At 40.5% G+C, this 22,049-nt stretch overlaps 1 long non-coding RNA gene across 3 annotated transcripts in view; it reads left to right on the top strand.

Moving 5' to 3' along the window:
• The first annotated feature begins 3,321 nt into the window (after window positions 1-3,321).
• Window positions 3,322-22,049, top strand: part of LOC127051002 (uncharacterized) — a 40,974-nt gene continuing 22,246 nt past the window's right edge. Inside the window, exons 1-2 of one of the 3 annotated variants that reach the window (XR_007774371.1) lie at window positions 3,322-3,395; window positions 15,918-16,029. This is a non-coding gene — a long non-coding RNA (uncharacterized LOC127051002). Of the gene's footprint in view, window positions 3,396-15,776; window positions 16,030-22,049 lie in introns of those variants that run through there. The other 2 variants (XR_007774372.1, XR_007774370.1) reach the window with 2 other exon arrangements.

The raw sequence follows: 22,049 nt of genomic DNA, 5'->3' as shown, positions 1-22,049 counted from the left end.
AATAAACTGTACTGGGTCTCATGAGAGAGTCCTCTTTCTAGACCAAAGTGGCTTCAGTGAGGGATGGCTAATTGAGCCAAAGTTTAGCACCTTGTTATGGTCACCTTTTGCAGGCCAACTGTTAAGGCAGTACAAAAGTAAGATTGTAGAGGCTAAAGCAGAACCAAACAAGATGATGTTCTGCTAGCCTACCAAATAACTTCAGTCTTTAGAGCATATGTAGGTGGTGATTGATGTGAGTCAGATATACTGCAGAGTGCATGAGCATGCGGAAGACATTAAATTCAGCCAAGTTTCCCTTAAATATAGAAAAATCCATTTTATTCTCTTTCGTTGCAGAACAATGCTTAGCTTGGTATCTAAACATCTTGTATGTTTGCTCTTAGTCTTAAGGAAAGAGTGGTATTTGCTTGTTTTTCAGATCTATCAAAGTATTGAACTATGTATTAAATTTCTCATTTCCTTTGTTAAAACTATAATATAGAGTGTCCCTGGAGGAAATGCAAATACCCGTGCAATGTGCACATATTTAATCAGAGTGTGTCTCTAATACTGGTGTGTAAATATATAGACGAGAGATTCAAAAGACTGGGACTGGTCATCTTAGAAAATTGATGACTAAGGGGAGACATGACCGAGGTCTATAAAATCATGAATGTTGTGGAGAATGGGAGTAGAGAAGCATTATTTAATCCCTCACATAATACAAGGAGCAGGGGTCACACAATGAAATTAATAGGCAGCAGGATTAAAACAAAGAAAAGGAAGCACTTTTTTACACAATGCACAATCAACCTGTGGAATGCATTCCCCGGGGATGTTATGAAAGCCAACAGTATAACTGGATTCAAAAAAGAAGTAGGTAAGTTCCTGGAGGACAGTTTCATCAATGGATATTAGCCAAGATGATCAGGGACACAACCCTATGCTCTGGATGTCTTTAAATCTCTGACTGCTAGAAGCTGGGACTGGATAACAGGGGATGGATCACTCAGTAATTTCCCTGTTTGGTTCATTCCCTCAGAAGCATCTGGCACTGGCCACTGTTGGTAGACAGGATGCTGGGCTAGATGGATCATTGATCTGACCCAGTATGGCCATTTGTATGTTCTTAATATGTGTATGTAATATTTATATTTAGTAATTGGAACACATTAAAAATGTTCTTTATTACTGAATTCACTTGAAAGTCTTTACTATCCTTTTAATGAGATTTTTAAAAAATTATAAACTACACTCTGAAAATAAGTGATAAATTGTATAGAAATGATAAAACATCCATAATTTCAGGCACATTGTTATTATAATCATTATTTGTATTAGTGATGCTAGAAGCACCAATGTGATCAGAGCCCCAGAGTGCTAAGTGCTGTACAAACACCTAATGGGAGACAGTGCCTGCTCTGAAGAGTTTATCATCTAAATAGGCAAAGGGTAGGAGGGGGGAAACTGAGCCACAGTGAAGTGAAGCTTCTTTCCCAAGATCATAGAGCAGAGCTGGGACCAGCTCTGCAGTCTCCTGACCACCGTCCCAGGGTGCCCTTCGCTAGGTTATACTGCCACCTGTAAAATTTAACATGGAGATTTCAGTATATACTATAGAGAACAAACCTGTATGGGCAGAGTGATAAATTGGATGGCCTCTGATGATGGCATTTAATCAACAAAAAGTTATCCAAATTAGTTACTATTTAAAGTATAGGGGAAATCTATAGTACCTTAGATAACTTCGTGTGATAGCTCTTGATGAATGCTGACCTGAGCTGTATTTCTACATCCAGACTCCATTATCTGCAGAACTGACCAATCATTCGTGACTATTTTTTTTGCAATTAAAAGAATATATTTTGTGAAGACATTTCCAAAAATTTTGACCAAGTCTATTTGTTTATAGGTGAAATATATAAATGGCTAATGATAAAGAGGGATCTCCACTGCCTAGTTTTCTAGTGGATATTTACAGTGGTTTTAAAACTCTTAAAACCCCCCTATTGCCTTAGATAAATAGCTAAGATTGTCTCGGTGTGGGTTTGAGGCCAGGAGGTGGTGAGCACTCTTGTCTTGATCTATCAGTGCACTTAAGAATGAGCCTAATTTTAAGCACAGGAGTGATCCCACTGAAATCAGTGGGAATGCTCATGTCCTTAAGTACCTTACTGAATCACGGTCTAAATCTTCTATAGAGAATAATATGAATTTTGAGGTAACCTTATTTATGGGAGGTAAAACTGGTAAGTTTGTAATGATGACCATGGTATAGGTGCTCTGTATGTTGGTCTTCATGAGAGCAGACAGCTAATTACCTAATTATTATAGGTCACAAATACAAAATCAACTCCAGTTATGCTATATGTCCACACTGTGAGATACTTAAGCACATGTCTAGCTTTAAGAACATGAAAACTCCTAATGAAGTCAATGAGATGACTGACATGCTTAAAGTTAAGCATGTTGTACAAGGGTTTGCTGGGGCTCGACTCTCTTCGGGGTGGCAGGGAGCCACACTGGCTCACTACACATGTACATAAGTATCTTGCTGAATCAAGACTGTAATTGCTGGGAGACTAGGTGGTGTTTACGTGACTGAATCAGAAGTTTTCTAGAACTGGGTGAGGACGCCATTTTAATGCACATTATAAAGGAAACAGCTAGTACTGAGGCAATCTTAGAGCTCATAATGACTCGTTATGAGACATCGTAAGGAATATATAAATTGGGGAACAGTTATCACATAACCATTAGATTTGACTCAATATACAAAGAAGTAGAGGTGGAAGGGGCAACTAGGGCTTTGAATTTGAAAGACCAATTTCAACAGCATGAGAGAATTGATAGGCACGGTTAATTGGACAGTGTTAGTGCAGGATCAGAATACGTACAGGAAGGCTGGAACAGATTTGAGTGCACTAATGAGGCTCAGTGAAACTATATTCTTCTTGGAAATAAATATTCAGAGGGGGAAAATGGTTGTGTTAGATAAACTAAGGAGATTGTGGACGAAAATTCTGAAGAAAAACAGTGTGCATGAAAGGACTAAAATTATCGAGGCGGCAGAAAAACAGCAGTAGGAGAGTTTGATATCTAGCCTTTTCTACAAAGATCATAAAGTTCAGCTCAAACTCAGCTCTGAAAGGCTGGAGTAAAACTATTAACATCAGTGGACTTCCTGCAGATGTAAATGGTACAGGATATTCTGGCTAAAACAAATGTCGGTAAGTTGTCAGATCTTTATAGTATTCACTTCAGAATTCTGAAATTAACAAGTTCCCAGGCTGCTACTCTTTTTTTTTTCTTTTTAAGAGTAGGTTGCAGAGGACTGGGACAGAATCTAAGAGGATGATGCGATGAGTAAGTTCAAAAGAGAATTGGAGAAAGCTTTCACCCTCATGCAAAGGGTAAGCCAACTCACTACAGGGCACTTAGACAAATCATATTTCACCTATTCTTTGAGTGTCCCCAAGTCTCTGACTTCCAGAAGCTGGGACTGGATGATAGGGAATGGATCACACGATAATTGCTCTGTTCTGTTCATTTCATCTTACGCATCTGACATTAGCCGCTGACAGAAGATAGGATAATGGGCTAGATGAACCATTTGTCGACCCAGTATGGCCATTTTTATGTTCTTAAGTAACATTCATAGTAAGCATAGTGCAGTTATGGTTCATAGACTCTTCCTAAATGTTCTTGCTCCTCTTTCTTCAAGTTTCTTTTTACACTCTGCTTTTCTTTTTTTCTAAAAAAACACTCTATTCTGTCATTTAGGGTATTTTGCTTTGCTTAGCTTTGCTTTTGTCACTGAAGCATGATGCAGTTACATCAAGAATGAACCAAAATGATATTGAATCCAACATGTTTATAATTTACACTTGTCAAAAATCCAAAAGAATTTATAGTGTTACTTAGTCTTACCATGCACCTTCCATTCTGTTAACATGCTTAACATATTATTTTAAAAGGGTCACATTTTCAAAAACACCTAAATCCCATTTTAAAAAGTCACATGGGGCCAAATTTTTAAAGGCATCTGAGGATTTTTAGGTGCCTAAGGCTCAGATGTTTCATGGTATGTAGATACCTAACGGTCAAAGGGAGTTAAGCACCTAGATACCTGTTAAAAATCTGGGTCTTAGAAGCTTCAGTTTCACTGACTAAGTGACTTTTGAAAATGGAGCTTAGCTTCCTAAATCACTTAAATGCTTTTGAAAATGTTGCCCTTTCTCTTGATTTTCATAGAGCTATTTTGGATTTACATGGCTGCAAATGCAGTGTATTTACACCAGTTTCCAGAGCAGAATTTAGCCTTGTGACATTGTGGTCGTGAGGGATATCATGACACACATAGAAAGAGCAGGGCTATTAACCATGGGATCCTTCCAAAATTCCAGTGTGAGAAATTAGGGCATTCTGCTTTTCTAATCTTCTCCCGCGGGTTCTTTTGGAAAGGTCTGTACTTCACCTCCTGTGCCAAACATATGTGAAATGTCACCGTATACTGTTCACTTCAACGTGGCTGTATTTCAGTGATGGATAAAGAGCTTGTCTGCATGGTGCATAAGTGCTCACCAGCTGGAGTGTAAACAGACGGTGGTGGATTTGTATCGGCCTCATTTTCACCAAAGCTTTTGATGAGTTACTTTACCAATATCACACAGACAGCTAATCAGTGATGACATGAAAGGTTTAGGAATGGTTACCAGTGTGCTGACCTGGGCAAAAATTGGCTTATAGTAAGAGAGCAGATGGATGGTAAAAATGATGATATAGCCACATAGAAAAAGGCCTGGAGTGGACTCCTACAAGACTCTGTGCTGTGACCTATGCTTTTCAATATCTAAATGTTCTGGAGGCCAGGATACATTGCTGCATTTCAAAATGTATAGTGAATACTGAGACAAGAGGTTGCACTGCTCTTCAGGGCTTCATTCAATTACAGCAGGGTCTAGACAGATTAGAGAAATGAGTGAGGAGGTGTTAAATTAAATTCAGCATCCCGAAGTGCAAGGCTGGTGCACTTTGGGAGGACAAATGCATATAAAAGGATAAAGAGCTGAGAGTAACTTCTGAAGAAATTGATCAAGGGGGCCGGTGAATAATTTATGGTACGCGGGTGTCAGAGGGAGGGAGGGGCAGATATATGGCAGCTGTAAGAAAAACACATCAAATACTTGGATGTATTCACAATGGAATTAGTTACTAAGCTAAGGAACTAATGATTCCAGTATATAATGGGCTCACTTGTCACGACTCTCTTGGAATTCTGCATGCTATTTTGGCCCCACACTGAGAGAGAGAGACATGAAAAACCTGGAAAAAATCCAAATAAGACAAACTGAATTATTTGCAGGATAGAGGGAGTATCCTAAAAAAAATAGCTTTGCTAGCTCAGTCTGTTTAGCTTTGCAAAGAAGGCTGAAGGGGAATCTAATTTTGCATTCTCTTTCCAGCTAGTGTTTTTACAGTAGTCTCTGTAGTTAGAACAGGAAATTCTGGTAACAGGGCAGTTAACTGAACAGCTGCAGGTAGCAAATGACCAGTTTTTCAAAGCAAACAATGTACATAAAAATAGAAAATCCTTTTGAAAAACCTTTTCTCACTTTAGATCATAGGAAACTTCTTCTGGCCATGGCTAAGCACCTACAGTGCCAGAGAGAGTAGGGAGCGAGCACCCCTTTGGAGACTTAACTGGCTTTGCTGATATCAACAAGGATTAGTGAACCTGTTGAAGGGCTGGTGAAGAAATATTCTGGTGCTAGAGCAGAGCTGATTGAAACATTTAAGTTTGTTTGAATTAGTATTTTCTGGCAGAAAATTGTTCCATCAGAAAATTGTCAAAGTGGATTGTTTCAAATGTAGTGCAATGGACTATTATAACATATAAAATATAATATACATTCAGAATGAAGCACTTGTAGAAGATCATTTGCATATTTCTGAAATGAAAGTTTTCAGACATTTTGTTTTGCTGAAAATTTCAAAATGTTGACTTTGTTTAGATTCAGGTCAAAAGCAAATTTCAAAATATTGCAGGTTCCCATAGAGTGGAAATTGAGTTTCAACCAGTTCTGATTAACAGTCCCTGCTCTTTTTGAAGGCCCATGAGAAAAAGCAGACTCCGTGGACTGCTTCTTCCCACCATGAACAAGTAGGTAAGGAGTTGTAGGACTTGATTCTGCCCCCTAATGTGCTGTTTGGCAGAACTGGCAGTGAATGCTTCCTCCACCAATCTGTCCCAGGTGAAGAGAGAGTCACCATTCCTTTCCTTAGGTCTCCAGGGATGGTGCACAAACCCATATATGTGGGGCTTTTACTCAATCTGTCTCTGAGTAAGTAAAATTCCACCCTTTCTGATTTCCGTTTTGGAGATTCAAATATTATTTTTTGTTACTGTTGCATGATAAAATAGTGATGTAATTACTCAAAAGCGAATGACAGGAGTGAAAAATGCTTTACTAAAAACAAAGGAATTTCAAAAAGAAAAAGGCTAGTCTGGTGGCTAAGCTAGGAACCACTGAGAAAATAGGCTTACACATTCTTGTCTTAATTCAAGCTGCCAATGTGCCTTTGGGTCTTTTCCTGCTTCCTTTGTTTTTCTCTTCGCACAATAGCGAGAAGGACCGTTGCAGGGGTAACTCTGATTTGCAGGCTAAATTCTCAAGTTTGTTGCTTTAGGGTTATGCTGTCCCCTTAACACTGTTTAGACACAATCTTGGAGAGCTGAATTTGATTGGTTGTTTGAAGTCCAGGCTGTGCCTTTCTTAAAAGGACTCTCACTGGCGTACTTCATTGAGTACTGTACTTCCAGGAGCATAACAGCTGACTGGGTGGTGTGCACATTGCAATATTGTTGCATTTATCTCCCTCCCCCCCAATTGGCTGGGGATTGCACTAATTTGCACAACATGGAAGTGGCTGGAAACTTTCAATATTGTTGGAGCAATTCCACTAACCAAGCTAGAAAGATGCTGTAATGTCTATGATCCACTGCTGCCTGACTGCTTGCTCCATCCACCAGTGCAGTGACAACCTGTCCTAACAGTTGCTTCAGGGAGTGAGGCCTTGGTTACCGCTAATTAAATTGAACCAACGAGGTTGGTTTGGATAGGGATCTTCTGGTTACAAAACATTTCTTAGCAATAGAGTTTTAAGATAAGTGCCTCTAGCTCAAGAGACAAAACAACACCATCTACTCGTTAAATCTTGAAAAATTAAGTTCTCCCTCTTGTAAGACTTATAGTTACAGACATGACATATAATTTGGCTCAATATTAGAATACTTCTGAACACCTGAATACCTATACCACATGGGGGCCAGTTGGTGTAAGCTGGTATAGCTCCATTGTGCAATTATACTGATTTACACCTGCTGAGGATCTGGCCACATACTTTCATTCTATGATCTAGAAAATTTCAGATTAGTGTTGTAGGAAACTCACCCCATTGTCATGAGCATTGTTTTCTCAGGTGAAAACTGTGCTATGGGTTGCACTTTATCACTTTGAAATAGGATTTTCCCAATTTTGCAACTAGTAGCTTTCCTCAAACAGAGAAACATATGGTTCATGCCACATTGGTTTAAAATTCTTGGAATCCCACAGGATAGTTGAAGCGATTTTTTTTTTTGCGGTACTGCTCTGATTTGGCGTCATGTCTGCATGCTCTGAGGCAGTCAGACACCTTAACAGGAAGCTGTGATAACTAATACAAGCTAGATTGCTATTACTTGAATGGTTGTCTTGCAATTAACCAATAGTCATTATTGGTAAGAGGGATGTTTAATATAAACTGTGCAAGACATTTTACATTTACCTTTGTATCTAGTTGGGTCACCTATGCTGAATAGACAAATGGGAGAATTGATCTGAATTCAACAAGATGAAATTCAATAAAGACAAGTGCAAAGCAGTTCACTTAGGAAGGAAAAATCAAATGTACAACTACAAAATGGGGACTAACTGGCTAGGCAGTAATACTGCTGACAAGGATCTAGGGGGTATAGTGGATCACAGATTGACTATAAGTCAACAATATGATGCAGCTTCAAAAAAAACTAACATCTTTCTGGGGTATATTAACAGGACTGTCTTATGTACGATGTGAGAGGTAATTATCCCATTCTAGTCAGCACTGGCGAGGCCTTAGATGGACTTCTGTGTCCAGTTCTAGGTGCCACATTTTACGGATGATGTAGACAAATTGGAAAGAGTCCAGGGAGAGCAACAAAAATGATGAAAGGTTTAGAAAACTTGACCTACGAGGAAAGTATTAAAATAACCCCCAAACCCTGGGAATGTTTAGTTTTGAAAAAAAGACTGAGAGGGGGACTTAAGTCTTCAAATTTGTAAAGCGCTAGTATAAAGATGACAGTGATCAGTTGTTTCCATGTCCACTTAAGGCACGACAGGAAGTAATGAGATTAATCTACAGCAAGGGAGATTTATGTTAGATCAGGGATACTCAGACCTCAGGGGTTCAGGAGCCGAATTAGCAATCAACAGTGCCAAAAAGAGCCACAGTAGTGTGAATTCATTGTTTCATTTACTATATACTCATAGTCAAATAGTATGGCAGGGGAAATATGTAGTTTTTATTTACATAAATAAATATAATTATTCTCACAGCAAAATGACTGACAACATAGTATTATTTTATCAACTACAATTGGTTAATATAGTAAAAGCATCCTGATTGGTTTATAATTAAATCACACTGTTCTAATATCATGGGTTGCAAAGAGCCACAGGAGACATATTAAAGAGCCTCTTGAGGCTTGCGAGCCTCAGTCTGAGTATCACTGGCTTAGATATTGGGGAAATTTTTCAACTCTAATAAGGGGAGTTAAGTTCTGGAAGAGGCTTCCAAGGAAGGCTGTGGAACCCCCATCATCGGCGGTTTTTAAAAGCAGGTTGAACAAATGCTTGACAGGGATGGTCTAGATTTATTTGGTCCTGCCACAGTGCAGGGGACTGGATTTGATGACTTCTCAGGGTCCCTTCCATCTCTACATTTCTGTGAGCTCAGATTCCAGTATTTCTATTGGTTTTTTTTAAAATAAATTAGCTGTTATTTTTTATATAGTACTAAGAACAAACAGACTGTGTACAAAATATTTTTTCAAAAGCTTAAGTTTTAGAGAGAGTCAGGATTTTTTTCTGTCAAAATTCTGAAAAAGCGATTTAAAAAAAATTGATCAAAAATGTGCCTAGAAAATTTAGACTGTTCATTGAAACCACAATTTTTTTTGGCCAAAAAGTCTTTTGGAACAAAATGGTTTCAGTGAAAACTGAAAATTTTCTCAGGCAAGCCAACCCCTTTACATGGAAAATTTGTATTTAATTGAGAACCAGTTTTTCCTTGAAACACAGTTTTGACAGGCAAAATGTTGACTAACATTAATTTTCCCTGACCTGCCTTATTAAAACACAACAAGTTAACTTTCCAACTAGATTGGTTAAGTGGTATTTTGTTCAATAAAATGTACGAGAACATGATTTTTCACGCCACTTGAATTTTGAACACAAACATCAATGCTGCTGAAAGTATGGAAATATTGTGTAATGCAGGTAGAGGATATCATAAATAGGTGCTAGTAAGAGCACTGTAAATTACTGAAGACAAAACCTCAGATTTAAGAAACATATTGTGCATATTCAATTGCCTGACGTTATGAGCTTGACTTGATTACTTACAAGGAGTCTTCCTAATCAGTTTTCAGGGTAGGGTCCTATGTATTTTATTTAAATTGTATTTATATGAGCCAAGCAAGTTGTATTTCCTCAGAATTAAGTTTAGACCAAGGTCCAGCATTCAACTTCAAGGCTGAATCAGGGTTTGGATTTGGGTTGCATTGAACACTTGGGACCTGTTCTTGGGAGGTAATGGAACTAAAAGACAGAAATCTTCCAGTATCCGTTGTTCTCATGAGATTTCTGCCAGCATGGACTGAAATTATAGCAAGGTCCTGATTAAGATCTCTGTAGTCTCGAATCCTTAGTATTAGGAACAAATAAACACCCTACAAATCACAGAACACATCTCCTAAAAGGAAAAAGGAGGTGAATGCAAGACTCTATTCCCTGTTTACACAGACACTTACCTTCTTACTATATGCTTCCAATTGACCACCCAGAATAGTGGCGCTGAATGTTCACAGCAAACACCACAGAAATCTCATGAGAATGCCTCTTCATGTGAAATTCTGCCTGAACTGGAACATGGCCCTTTTGTGGTATTGGATCTGACCCTGAATCAAAACTCTAGTCACTTTTCTTCCCAGGGACTTGCATTCGAATTGCTCTGTTCCAGTTAGAAAATGTATAGGGGGTTTTAGTTGAAGCTTCCTCAATGCTCATGCTATGCTTTTTTGGATCCATATTGATACGTTACTGTGCATACATAGCAAAACTTCCAAACTGGGAGCACAAATCTTATAGTCTAGGATCAATACATGATGTAGGCATAATCAATACTTAAAGAGCTCTGGACTATTTTCAGCAACTAGGTATAAAATGCATGGCGGGAATACAAGTGCTCTGGAAATGATCCACCTAAGGCAAGCAGATAATTTAAGACACCACAAATCTTAACATAAATACAAATCCTGATTTTGCTTTTGTATGACACCAGGCCCAAATTCTGCGCTGACTGATGCCCCATGTAGTCCTATTAACCTCAATAGGATTGCATAGTCTGTACAGAACGTTGACCATTTTTAATTATATGGTAGCAGTGATCACAATTAGTGCTGTTTTCATAAGAAACTCTTAAGACACTTTGAAGACTTAAAAAAACTAAATGAAAAGGAAGCGACAAGTCTCATAGTTGAAAATAACTTCAGTTATTGTACTGAAGCTGCACACACGTTGTACCATGTAGACCCTCATTCTGTGAAACTCACTAATGTAGTTCTCCACACTGATAGAGAACAGTATATGGTCCTAAGAGTCTAGGTCCTGAATAAATTAGTTATGCTCCAAGACTATTCTGTTTCATTACATTTCTGCTCACACGTTGGCATGTGTGTGTTATGCCCAAAGAGGAACTCTAAGATATATATCAATTTAATTTTGAAGTATGGGGTTTTGCTCTCTCAGAAGTGTAGCATATATATCGTGTGATGCAGGAGTTGCAATTGAAAATACATTGACTCAATTTATTTATAATAATTAGAACACACATCCTAGGCTCCAATCTAAACACTCTCTCTCTCTTTTTTTTTTCTTTATCAAAGACCATAAGAAATAATGTAACTAAGTAAATCATTGTAAATTACAGGGTATGAAATAATCGGATAATACAATTTATTTTGTTTTTTTTAAATAGTTGAATATTCTTTTAATTCCCAGGCAGGGCTTTGAAATGGCAACATTGCACTGGTGTTAGCTGCTAGATTCCTGCCAGTGATGATATTGTTACTGCTGAGGTCTATCTACCATCTGCTCAGTGAATTTTTGATGGATAAAGCAAATCTTATTTAGATCAGCTGAGAGTGAGTGTTCTTTTTTTAAATTAATCGCTTTTGGGGAAGATTTGAAAAAAGATCAGTGACTTATTAGGAGAATTCATACCTTGGAAAAAGCTACATGATTGCACACAGAGAATATACCTGCTAGAGTCATTTATTATTAAACTTGTTTATTACAACAGTGCCTAAGGACCTACCAAGAATGGGGCCCCATTGTAACAGGCGCTGTGCGCAGTAGTAGACAGCCCCTACCCCAGAAAACTTAGTCTAAAGAGGGGATCTAATTGGCTTAATCACAATGGGGGATTTTCGGGGTGGGGAGGGAGGAGAATAATGCAATAGACTTGTTCCAAGGCTGGGGCTACTATGGAAAGTCTTGTGTTTGCTTTAAATAAGTTCTTTAGTGCTCCAAAATGGACAAGACATCTGTTGGGATGTGGCAGCTGTTGGTCCTATACCAGAAACCCATGATATGCATTTCATTATAGCTATATAGACCTAGGGTCTGATTATACACAGTGCAAGGCATCATTTTCAAAGTGTGTGTAACAATTCTCCCTGATCTAAATGGTAGTATTTTATGCTAACTTTTTAAAAAATCATCCTTGCCACCCTCATGTTGGCATACAAAGCAGAAACCAGTCTCTTGCATTCCTCTGTCCATCTGTTCTCTGGTGTTGAGATCAACTGTTCTGGCCTCCCCGCTGTGGGCTCTGAGGTTTCTCTTGGGTGCCCTTGTTTCCTCACAGCACATGACAGCTTCAAGTGGGAGTCTGCTTGTTGGCATCCAGAATACAGACCACAAATGCGTCCAGCATTTCCTTCTGGTTCTGGTGGAAATGAGCTGCTGGTTGGTGATCTCTCAGATGTCACAAGATTGATGACAGGGTTTGGAAGTGGTGATGCCTTGGGCACATAGTGCCCATGTCTGGCTGAGATTGGACTTATAGCAACTTGCTGCATGGCAGGAGCTGCTGACGTATGGGTCTTCTAATGGTCCTTTCCTCACACCTGCAAAGAGGACATTTTGGGATCTGCAGGCTTATTACAGCCTTTGGGCTTCACTAGCATCCATGGAATGGCCCTGTTGCTATTTGTCATGAGGGGATTCATCAGCTCACGCATTTCTCTAGTGCTTAGGGAGCTGTTATTACCACTATTTACAGCATGAATGTGCCCATTACTGGAACACCGTCTCCAGTTCTCATGTCCACACCTTAAAAGGTATGTTGATGTAAGCAGAGTCAGGATAAGCTCTACCCTGACATCTGGTGGAAAGAATTTCAGAGAATGTATTTGCATAGGCACGCCTACCCTATCCCAGACTGCCGAGCTGTGGGACTGCTTGGTGACAAATGACTCACCCTCAGCTGGGTGGTACTTGCTAGACAAGGGACATGGGTTCCAAAACCCAGTGAATTGAGAGAGGCTGGGGACAGGTATCTGTGCCTGGTGGTGCAGTCTCCTTGTGGAGCCAGAAGCACCAGTTCTACCCCCTCCTCTCTCCACTGTGGAATGTCAGAGTTGATTTTTTTATTCTCTCAAGAATCTAAATACAGGTTACTGAGCTGAACTCACTTTGGGCTAATGGTGCACTAGCACTGGGGCTCCCTCACTAAGAGCTGAGATCACTGAGAGTTGAAATCACTAAAGAGCTTACTGAGCTGAGAGCACTGAGTACTGTGCTATCTAGTAGGGGATCCTGAAGCTATACTGTGGAACCGAGCAGCTGGCGGAGTGGAGGAGTTGTGGGGACGGCTGGAGCGGATCACGGGACAGCTGGTGGCAGTGGAGCGGCTGGCAGAGCGGAGTAGCTGTGGGACGGGTGGAGCGGCCCACAAAGCGAATGGAGCTGAGCAATTTGCAGGGAGAACTAGAGCAGCTCATGGAGCAGAGCAACTGGTGGAGCGGAGCAGTTTCTGAGGACTGCTGGAGGAGCAGAGTGGAGCGGCTGGTAAAGCGGAGCAGTTCGTGGAGAAGGTGGAAGCAGAACCCACGGAGAGGCAGGGCAGTTGGCCCCGGACCACGTAAGGTGCCCCTTTCTACCCAGGCTGGGGGGAGGGACCTCTACAGATAAACTCTCGAACTCTGGGGTGGCATTGACCAGAGACTTTTTGGGTTGTTGGACTTCGGGGTGATTGGACTTAAAACCCTAAGGGGAAAAAGGACAGTGCCAAACGTACTTGGAGGTGGGTTTTTGTTTATGGTTTGTGTTATAACCCTGTTTGTGGTGTTTCTCCAATGGGATGCATTGATTCCTTCCTTTATTAAAAAGATTTTGCTACACTCAGACTCCGTGCTTGCGAGAGGGGAAGTATTGCCTCCTAGAGACGCCCAGGGGGGTGTGGTATGTGAGTGTCCCAGGTCACTGGGTGGGGGCTGAAGCCGGTTATGCATTGTGTTACTGAAACGGAACCCCTGGATACTGAACCCGGCCCTTGTTGCTGCCAACTCAGAGGGGCAGAAGGGTTACATTGACAAATGAGAAAAGATTCAGACAAGAGCTAGAAGGTCGGGGCAACGTGTTTTCCAGTGAGAGGCCAAAAAAGCTCATTCTATTCCGTTTAACTGAGAGAGGACTTGATCACAACCTATAAGCGAGTAATATTTTTAAAGCAAGTGGCTCTTTGATCTAGCAGGTAAAGACATAACAAAACCCAGTGGCTGGAAGCTGAAGCTAGACAAATTCAGGCTAGAAATATGGTGTCCAATTTTAACAATGAGATGAATTAGCCATTGGAACAATTTACCTAACAATGGGGTAGAGTCTCCATTCTCTCACAATTATATTGTCTGTTATGTGGGACATTGGACTAGATGATCATAGGGCTCTTCTGACCATAAAAACTATGTACACCAAGTATTTTGTTTCCCATGATTTTTGCTGGGAGCCGATTTGGGCTGCTGTATTCTGCTCCTGGGCCAAATTTCTGGTGGTGTAAAGATACCCAACTCCACTGAAGTCTGTAGAGCTGTGCAAATTTACATCAAAAGAAAATTTACCTCTTGGGTTTTTGCTTGCAAGTAACAGAGAGGCAACCTAGGTGCCAATGTGACCAACTGCACTTAAGTGTTGGTCTTATTCCAGCAAGTTGCTTCAAGTTCCTCATTCTACAAGTTGAGGCAACATAACGTGGGGTTGATACACTGCATGCACTTTATAGTCTTAAAATGACCAAAAGAGAAAGCAAATAAATTAGATTATATAATTTACTGTTTAATGGCTGGAAACCTTCAAGGTTTTACTTTAATTTCCAATGACATACCTGCTGGAGACTTTTGTCCTATTAGAAGCTGAAGGTCTCGTTTGGGTTTATTACCCCGTCCTCTCTCCATTCATCCAACAAACCACGTAAGCATTTCAGAGTTTCATTTCAATTTGGTAATGGGTCTAGAAAAAGCCATCTCTTTCCGTGATGTAGAGCTCCCCAAGAAGTTAAATCAATAGCATTTCAAGCATGTCACTTCCATAGTGTTTGCTTGAACTTTACTGGAAGAACTCTTGTAAATCTTCTCTTCCAACATTTTAATAGTCAAAGTTTGAAACAAAGTTTTTTACCTAACAGAAAATAAAAATGACTACTGCATAGTAGTTTTTAATTACCTGGTATCAATAGATAGGGTAAAAAGGTTAAGGATAGCCAGTATTTTGCTGCTCTATTGGCTGTCTGGGATGTTAGATATGTAAGAGTCTTTTAGATGTAATTAGAGGTGTGTTCCTCTATATAATTGCTAATTCAGGTAATTGACGGTGAGTTCCTTTTTAATGGCCTGATTTTGATCTGATTTATACTGGTTACACTCCATTGTCTTCAACAGAGTTGCTCCTGATTTACAGTAGTGTAAATGAGGCCCCATGTGTTCTGAGGAGTATCATAGCCTAGTGGGTGCTCTTAGATCATTCCTTATGGCACAGGAGGGAGACGCTCAGGTATAGGAGCTCACTGCATAGACCAGAAACAAGGACTAGCACTTTAAAGGGCTGGGGGGAAGATTGTGAGTTTATATTTAATTTTATTCCACATGTGACTAGTTAGAGGAAAAAAGAGAGGCCTTGTGAGAATTACATGGGAGGCTGCTTTCAGGAATCAGAGCCCTTAGCAGAGTCAGCCTCCAGGCAACCTAACAAGCACTGCTGGCCTGTAGCAGGCTGCCTGACTGGCTCAGAAGACTGCCTCTTAAGTCCAGCAACAGTTCAGCAGCTGCTCAGAGCATTCACCCACAGCTGCGATAGCTCCTCCTTATTCTCAGACTTGTATCTGCTTTGGCCCCAACTGTGCCCCTGTGTTGATTCTGACCAGAGGCGCCAACTCTTGGCTTCTAACTCCAGCTGTGACCCAGGGCTCTGGCACCTGGCCTCTGGACTCCAGCTCTGACCCTGGACTCTGATTTCCTGGCTACTGACTCCTGCTCCAATCTCTAGACATGACCACCATGTTCTGATCACCAACAGGTATATCCAATATCCAACCTCTACAACAACTGAAAAGAGCAGCAGCAAAATATGATTAAAGGGGATTAAGCATGTGCTTGGCTGAGTTGGACCTGAATGTTCCAAGCCCAAGGTGAGCATTATTGCCTTTTATGTAGTATGCAATTTTTAGACAGGTGAGGATCTTTGTTTTTAAGGGGAATCACACACACACACAACACACACACACATGCAGACAAGGTCAGCTGCCTCTGGCTGAGTACTGAAGTATCACTTGTGCACACCATAGGCAGTCTCTTTCAGAAGTGGTGTGCTGAGTCTTCATTTATTCACTCTACTTTAAGGTTTTGTGTGCCAGTAATACATTTTAATGTTTTTAGAAGGGCTCTTTCGGTAAGTCTATAATATATAACTAAACTATTGTTGTATATAAAGTAAATAAGGTTTTTAAAATGTTTAAGAAACTTCATTTAAAATTAAATTAAAATGCAGAGCCCCCCGGACCGGTGGCCAGGACCCGGGCAGTGTGAGTGCCACTGAAAATTAGCTTGGGTGCTGCAAGTTGCCTACCCCGTGCTATGTGCTTCTCTTTGCTCAAAAACTCTGGTTGATCGTGGCAATAATCCAGCTGCTGCCAGCTCTCTTGAAAACACAAACTCATACACTTGCCTGCTAGTAGATGCACACAGTGGCTGAGATTTTTTTCAAAGCCCATTAAACATAATAAGAATTGTGTGTGCAAACAGCCAAAGCAAGTTTGCAAAGGTCAGCCAATGCACTGATACTAGAGCTGGTTGGAGGACAAAATTTTCATCCTGCAAAAAATTTCAAGCGTTGTTTTTTTTTTTAATTCATTTTATAGGGGGACAAAAAGTCAAAATCTCTAATTTTTTCATAGGAATGAAGTGCCAACAAATTTCATTTTGGAAACACCAAAGTGGTCCCCTGGCCAGTCTGTCTAATCTCCTTGAAAGTTCCAGTGGAATTGACACATTCCCTCAGAACATTTGGATTCCATTGGAACTGCACTTTCTGACAGAAAACTCTTCCAGCAGAATTTTTTAAACCAGTTTTAGCTGATACTAGTAGATTCTGCATACCAGCAGCCAAATACACACTGATTCACATGGCTGATCCACCTGTAGAACATGCTACATATTCATTGCATAAAATAGGATGAGTTCACACAGAGAAAAAGTTCTTCAGCCCAGCTCAGATTTTTTATTTTTATCTTTCATTGAATTCCTTTTGCCCTCCTCCCACGTCAGTATTTTTCCCCTTGATCCTATTTCTCCCTGCTTTCAGTTTCTCCATTGGTTTTAATTTAGCTCATCCTTTGACACCTTATATTCTTGAGTCCATGCACCCCTCCCTTTCTGGTTGCTTGTGTTGTGCAAAGATTAATTTTATAGCCATCTTCTATTGTAGACAAATTACACCTGGCTTTTTTTCTGCCATGGCGCACAATTGCTGAGACTGTTAGCTTTATAAAGTGATTATGGAAAAAATGTCAAGATCCATTTAATTGAATCTGTAAATCAAACTGAAATTTTAGCACTTTTTGCAATAAAAATAAGTGAGTGTAGGTGTAATCCATGACTCATCTATAACTTATTATTCTCCTTTATTGGTAATATGGAGGTGCCTGGAGGTCTCAGACAAGATCATGGCCCCAGTCTGCTAGGTATCATACAAGTACATAGTAAAGGGAAAGTTTCTGTCTTAAAAAACTTACATTTAAAGTAATAAATGAAATCCACAGCATGACTAGTGTCATCCTGAAAATGATACACCCTCTTCTGCTTCAGCGTAAGTGAAAATGGAAGGTTGTATAACTAAGGTCTGATTCTCATCTCACAAATGATGTTTTTTCCATGGAGGTAACTCCACTGATTTCATAGGGGTTCTTGTAAACTATATATATAAAAGCACAAACAAAAAAGCGTGAAACAATTAAATACGTTACAGTTTACAAAGATCAGCATCAGCACTTGTGCTGTTGGCTACAATATGTGCCAGGGTTTTTGGTTTACGTGAAGCTAAATTATAATCATTCTTGAAATACTGTCTGTGCTTGAAAAAACAGCAGAGGGATGTGACTGTGCATGGAAGGTTCTGTTTCCACCTCATGGAGTTTACCCAAGCCTACTGTGACGTTTGCAAGAGGTTAGGGGTCTTAGTTCACATGCTAATGAACATCACATACTTATTTCAGCATGGCCCAATTGCAATCTTTACTCAGATGATTTTAGCACAGGTGTACAACCTGGGTATTGTCAGAATCTCTTCTTGGTGATATGAGATGCATCATGGTAATCTCACTGAATACAATAGCTGCCCTGAAGCATCTCACTCAATAACCTGGAAAGCAGCTCCTGTTCCCACCGTCAGTTGTACAACATATGACAACTGGTCTGCAGCTTAAAGATCATATTTAAAAGAGGTCTTTAATATCCATTGATTCTGATTAATCATTACCCATTCTAAGCAGAAATATGCCCTTTTCTACCCTTTCTCCTTTTCAAAAAACAGCCTACACCCATGTCACAGGTAATCTCAGGAAATTGGTACTTATGGTAGCTGGGTAAAACACTCATTCAATCTATTCTTTTCCTCCAAAGAATTAATTTGCTGCTAATACTTTCTGCCTAAAGAAGCCAAAGGGAAATCCTGCAATGGAGATTCTTATAGACCCAATATGGGTTCTAGTGATCCCTATTCTGGAATATGGCCATATTAACATATATATTGTACATTTTGAGCTAACTTCAGAAATGGAAAAGAAATCATCTGAAATAAATGGGACTGTACAAAGTACCAGGCTAATAAGTCAAGCCTCCAAAAACTACTTGGGAGATGGGAGAAATTTATATCTCATATAAAGGAATATAAAGTTGAACAACTGAGTTGGAGGCAAGAAGGGAATCAGTGTAGCACACCCTGAGCCACACACTAAGCAGCAAGGCAGAGCTTACCATCAGGCAATTATAAAAGTGAATGCTGTTCAAGACATAAAGCAAAAATTTGACCCCCTTGCCCAGGGACATAACATACACATATAGGCATGAGGGGACAGGAGCACAGTGTTAGCTCTAGGGCTGGTTGAACATTTTCCATGAAAACTATATTTTTGATGGGAAAATTGTGTTTTTGATTAAACATTTTTTTTGCAAAAAAGATCAGTTTACCACAGAACATTTCAATTTTTGTATTGAAACGCTGTGCTGCTGGCACTCCCATGATGTACTGTAGCCGTTCAGCGGGAAGGGGGATTTCAGTGCATCATAAGAGATGTAGTCTGGTTGGGAACCCTGACCCATAGGTGAGAATAGGGGAACGAGGGCTCCAAACTACAACTCCCATGAGGCACCATGATGATGGCTGTGGTTTTCAGCCAAATGTTTTGAGGCTTTGATATTTCAGCTAAAAGTTTAAATATTTCATGAGGATAAAATATAATTTTCCAACCAGCTCTAATTTTATCACATTTGGTGCAGGTAAAGTAGCAGGGAGCATGTCCAGCCTGCTGGGAGCTACTGTAATGCACACCCAGATTGCAGCAGGGACTCAGAACATGTGTACTGAGGCTCTATTTTCATTTTCTGGGTTTGGCAGTAGCAGGATATAGTTCAGATCCCCAACTGGAGTGCTCACGTGAGCCATTAGCTCAGTTATTTATGTAGGTAAATGTTCCTTGTTAGGCTTCCCATTCATGAAGAGCAAAAACATATACCTTAAGTCTGGATCTCTTTAATAGCGGATTAAAGAAAACTACAAACAAGAACACAACACGTTTACATCCGCACTTGCATAGATGTAGCAGGTGGCTGTGAAACAGTCACTCCTCAGAGTTCAGTGCCCGCTCAGCAGAGCCAAGAGGTGCAGGCTGCAGCTGAGAGCTGGTTCTGGTTTCGGTGGTGCTTGATGTAGGTGAAGGAAGTCAGTCATGTAACTGTGGAATCCAATGAGAGTAACACAGGCAGCGAGAAAGCCCCTTCTCTTACTCTGCTCTAGCAATTGCCATCTTGAACTGCCTCAGATCGCACAAGCATGTGCAATAATGGTCTCACTTAGGACTAAGGCTGTTTATTTCCCAGCTTTATTCGTAGGACATGGGTCAGGATTCTGAATGGTAATACCCCATCACATGGTATATGTCAGTATCCATTGGCTCCAGTGCCTCCTTCCATCCTGTGGTTCAAAAATCAGAATAATATCCTCTATATTTACATAGCTCCACCCTGCCCCCGCTCACTAATTCTAACAAAGTTAGCGCTCTTGGGGAAAAGTAGTAAATGACCTAACAGAATGCTCCATCAGTCCATGAAACAGTTTTCATTGATGAATCCTGGAAACTCGTGCCGATTAGAATATTGACAGAACAGGAAAAGCGTTGCCCTGCGGTGGAGCAACATGAAGCATATGGTTAATGGAAAGCCTTTTTCACAGTGTGCTTTGTTTGAAGGTGCTGGGAAAATAATGATGATCGAAGTAGACAAGTGCTGTCTCTAGGAGCTGATTGTGAATGCAATATGACAGCATTGTAATAGTTTGTTAGAGTTAACCTCCCACCCCTTTGGAGATTCGGCAGCATGACCCTTCTGATGAAAGGAGCACCCTTAAATTTGTCACTGCTAGAAAGGCATGGATGGTGTGCTTATTGTCCATGTGGTGTGGGTGCTGTTTTGTGGCAACCTCTGTCTTTGTTGAACTGGGGCTTGCCAGAGCTGAAAATGATTCTCTACAATTTGAGCTAAAGAGCCAAGGCTCTCAAGCTCAGACTCACATCCTGTGTGGATCAAGCGTTAAGGGTGATGTGTAAAACACACTGGCCTGTAGCTTATTTGCTCATGAGCTTGCATATATTTGGCTCGTTAGGCTATTTCCCTACTAGTAATGTGAGTCTTTACTGGACACACCTGCTGCATAGTCAGCAATATAAAAAATCACTGTAGGGATGTCTCCAAGCACATTTCCTGCCCTTTAACCATATGTTTGTTACTGGCAGCTGAGCAATATCTGCAGCACCATGTCAGTCTGTGGGTTGAATAATTGTGCTCCTATGTTACCCTGGAGCACTCCAGAGTTGGCTGATTTTTTTTTCAGCGCTCTGGTATCTTTCTCAGCTCTGGCAGCCCAAGAATTCATGGTCAGAAATAGTGTTAGGTTTGGGGTTTTTAAAATTAATTAAGGTTTTGGGTTTTTTGGTTTTTTTGGTTTTTTTTTTTTGGTCTGGCTTCTGGTTTGTGAATGGCACCAACTCGACCCCCAGTTTCTGAGACACATAGTAAAACGTTAAAGATTCAGCCTTTAAATGCATAAAAAAGGTGGGGTGAGCCCAGTGCTGCATAGCTTGATGGCTCCTCTTTGCTGACCCTGCTCCAAGATTCTTTTCAGAGCACGCAGTGGTGCCCTGGTACTGCAGGCAGCTGCAGTAGATGTGGCCTGCAGCACCAGCTGCACAGTCGCCTCTAATGGTGTCATGGTATAATCCCCCACTCTGAACCTTAGCGTCCAAAAGATGGGGTACTGCATGAATTCCTCTAAGCTCAATTACCAGCTTAGTACTTGTAGTGCTGCCAACCAACCAAGAATTCCAGTGCCTGGTACACTCCAGTCCCCCCCAACACCTTGCCTGGGGACCCCCAAGATCCAGTCCCTCTGGATCTTAACACAAGGAAAGTAAATCCTTTCCGACACCGTTGCCTCTCCCAGGCTTCCCCTTCCTGGGTTACCCTGGAATATCACTGTGATTCAAACTCATCGAATCTTAAAACAGAGAGGAAAATTCACCTTCCCCCCTCCTTCTCTCTCCCCTTCCCAGACTCTCTCTGAGAGAAAAGTAATCCTAACACAGAGAGAAAATTAACCTTTCTCTCCCCCTTTCCTCCTTTCTCCCCACCAATTCCCTGGTGAATTCAGACCCCGTCCCCTGGGATCTCACACCAGAATAAAAAAACCAATCAGGTTCTTAAACAAGAAAAGCTTTTAATTAAAGAAAGAAAAAGCAGTAAAAATTATCTTTGTAAATTTAAGATGGAATATGTTACAGGGTCTTTCAGCTATAGACACTGGGAATACCCTCCCAGCCTAAGTATACAAGTACAAAGTAAAATCCTTTTAGCAAAATACAAATTTGAACTCCTTCCAGCC

This window comes from Gopherus flavomarginatus, chromosome 5, assembly GCF_025201925.1.
Source record: "Gopherus flavomarginatus isolate rGopFla2 chromosome 5, rGopFla2.mat.asm, whole genome shotgun sequence".
Taxonomy (NCBI): Eukaryota; Metazoa; Chordata; order Testudines; family Testudinidae; genus Gopherus; species Gopherus flavomarginatus.
The sequence above is the reverse complement of the archived record's forward strand: the minus strand, read 5'-3'. Positions and strand labels throughout refer to the sequence as shown.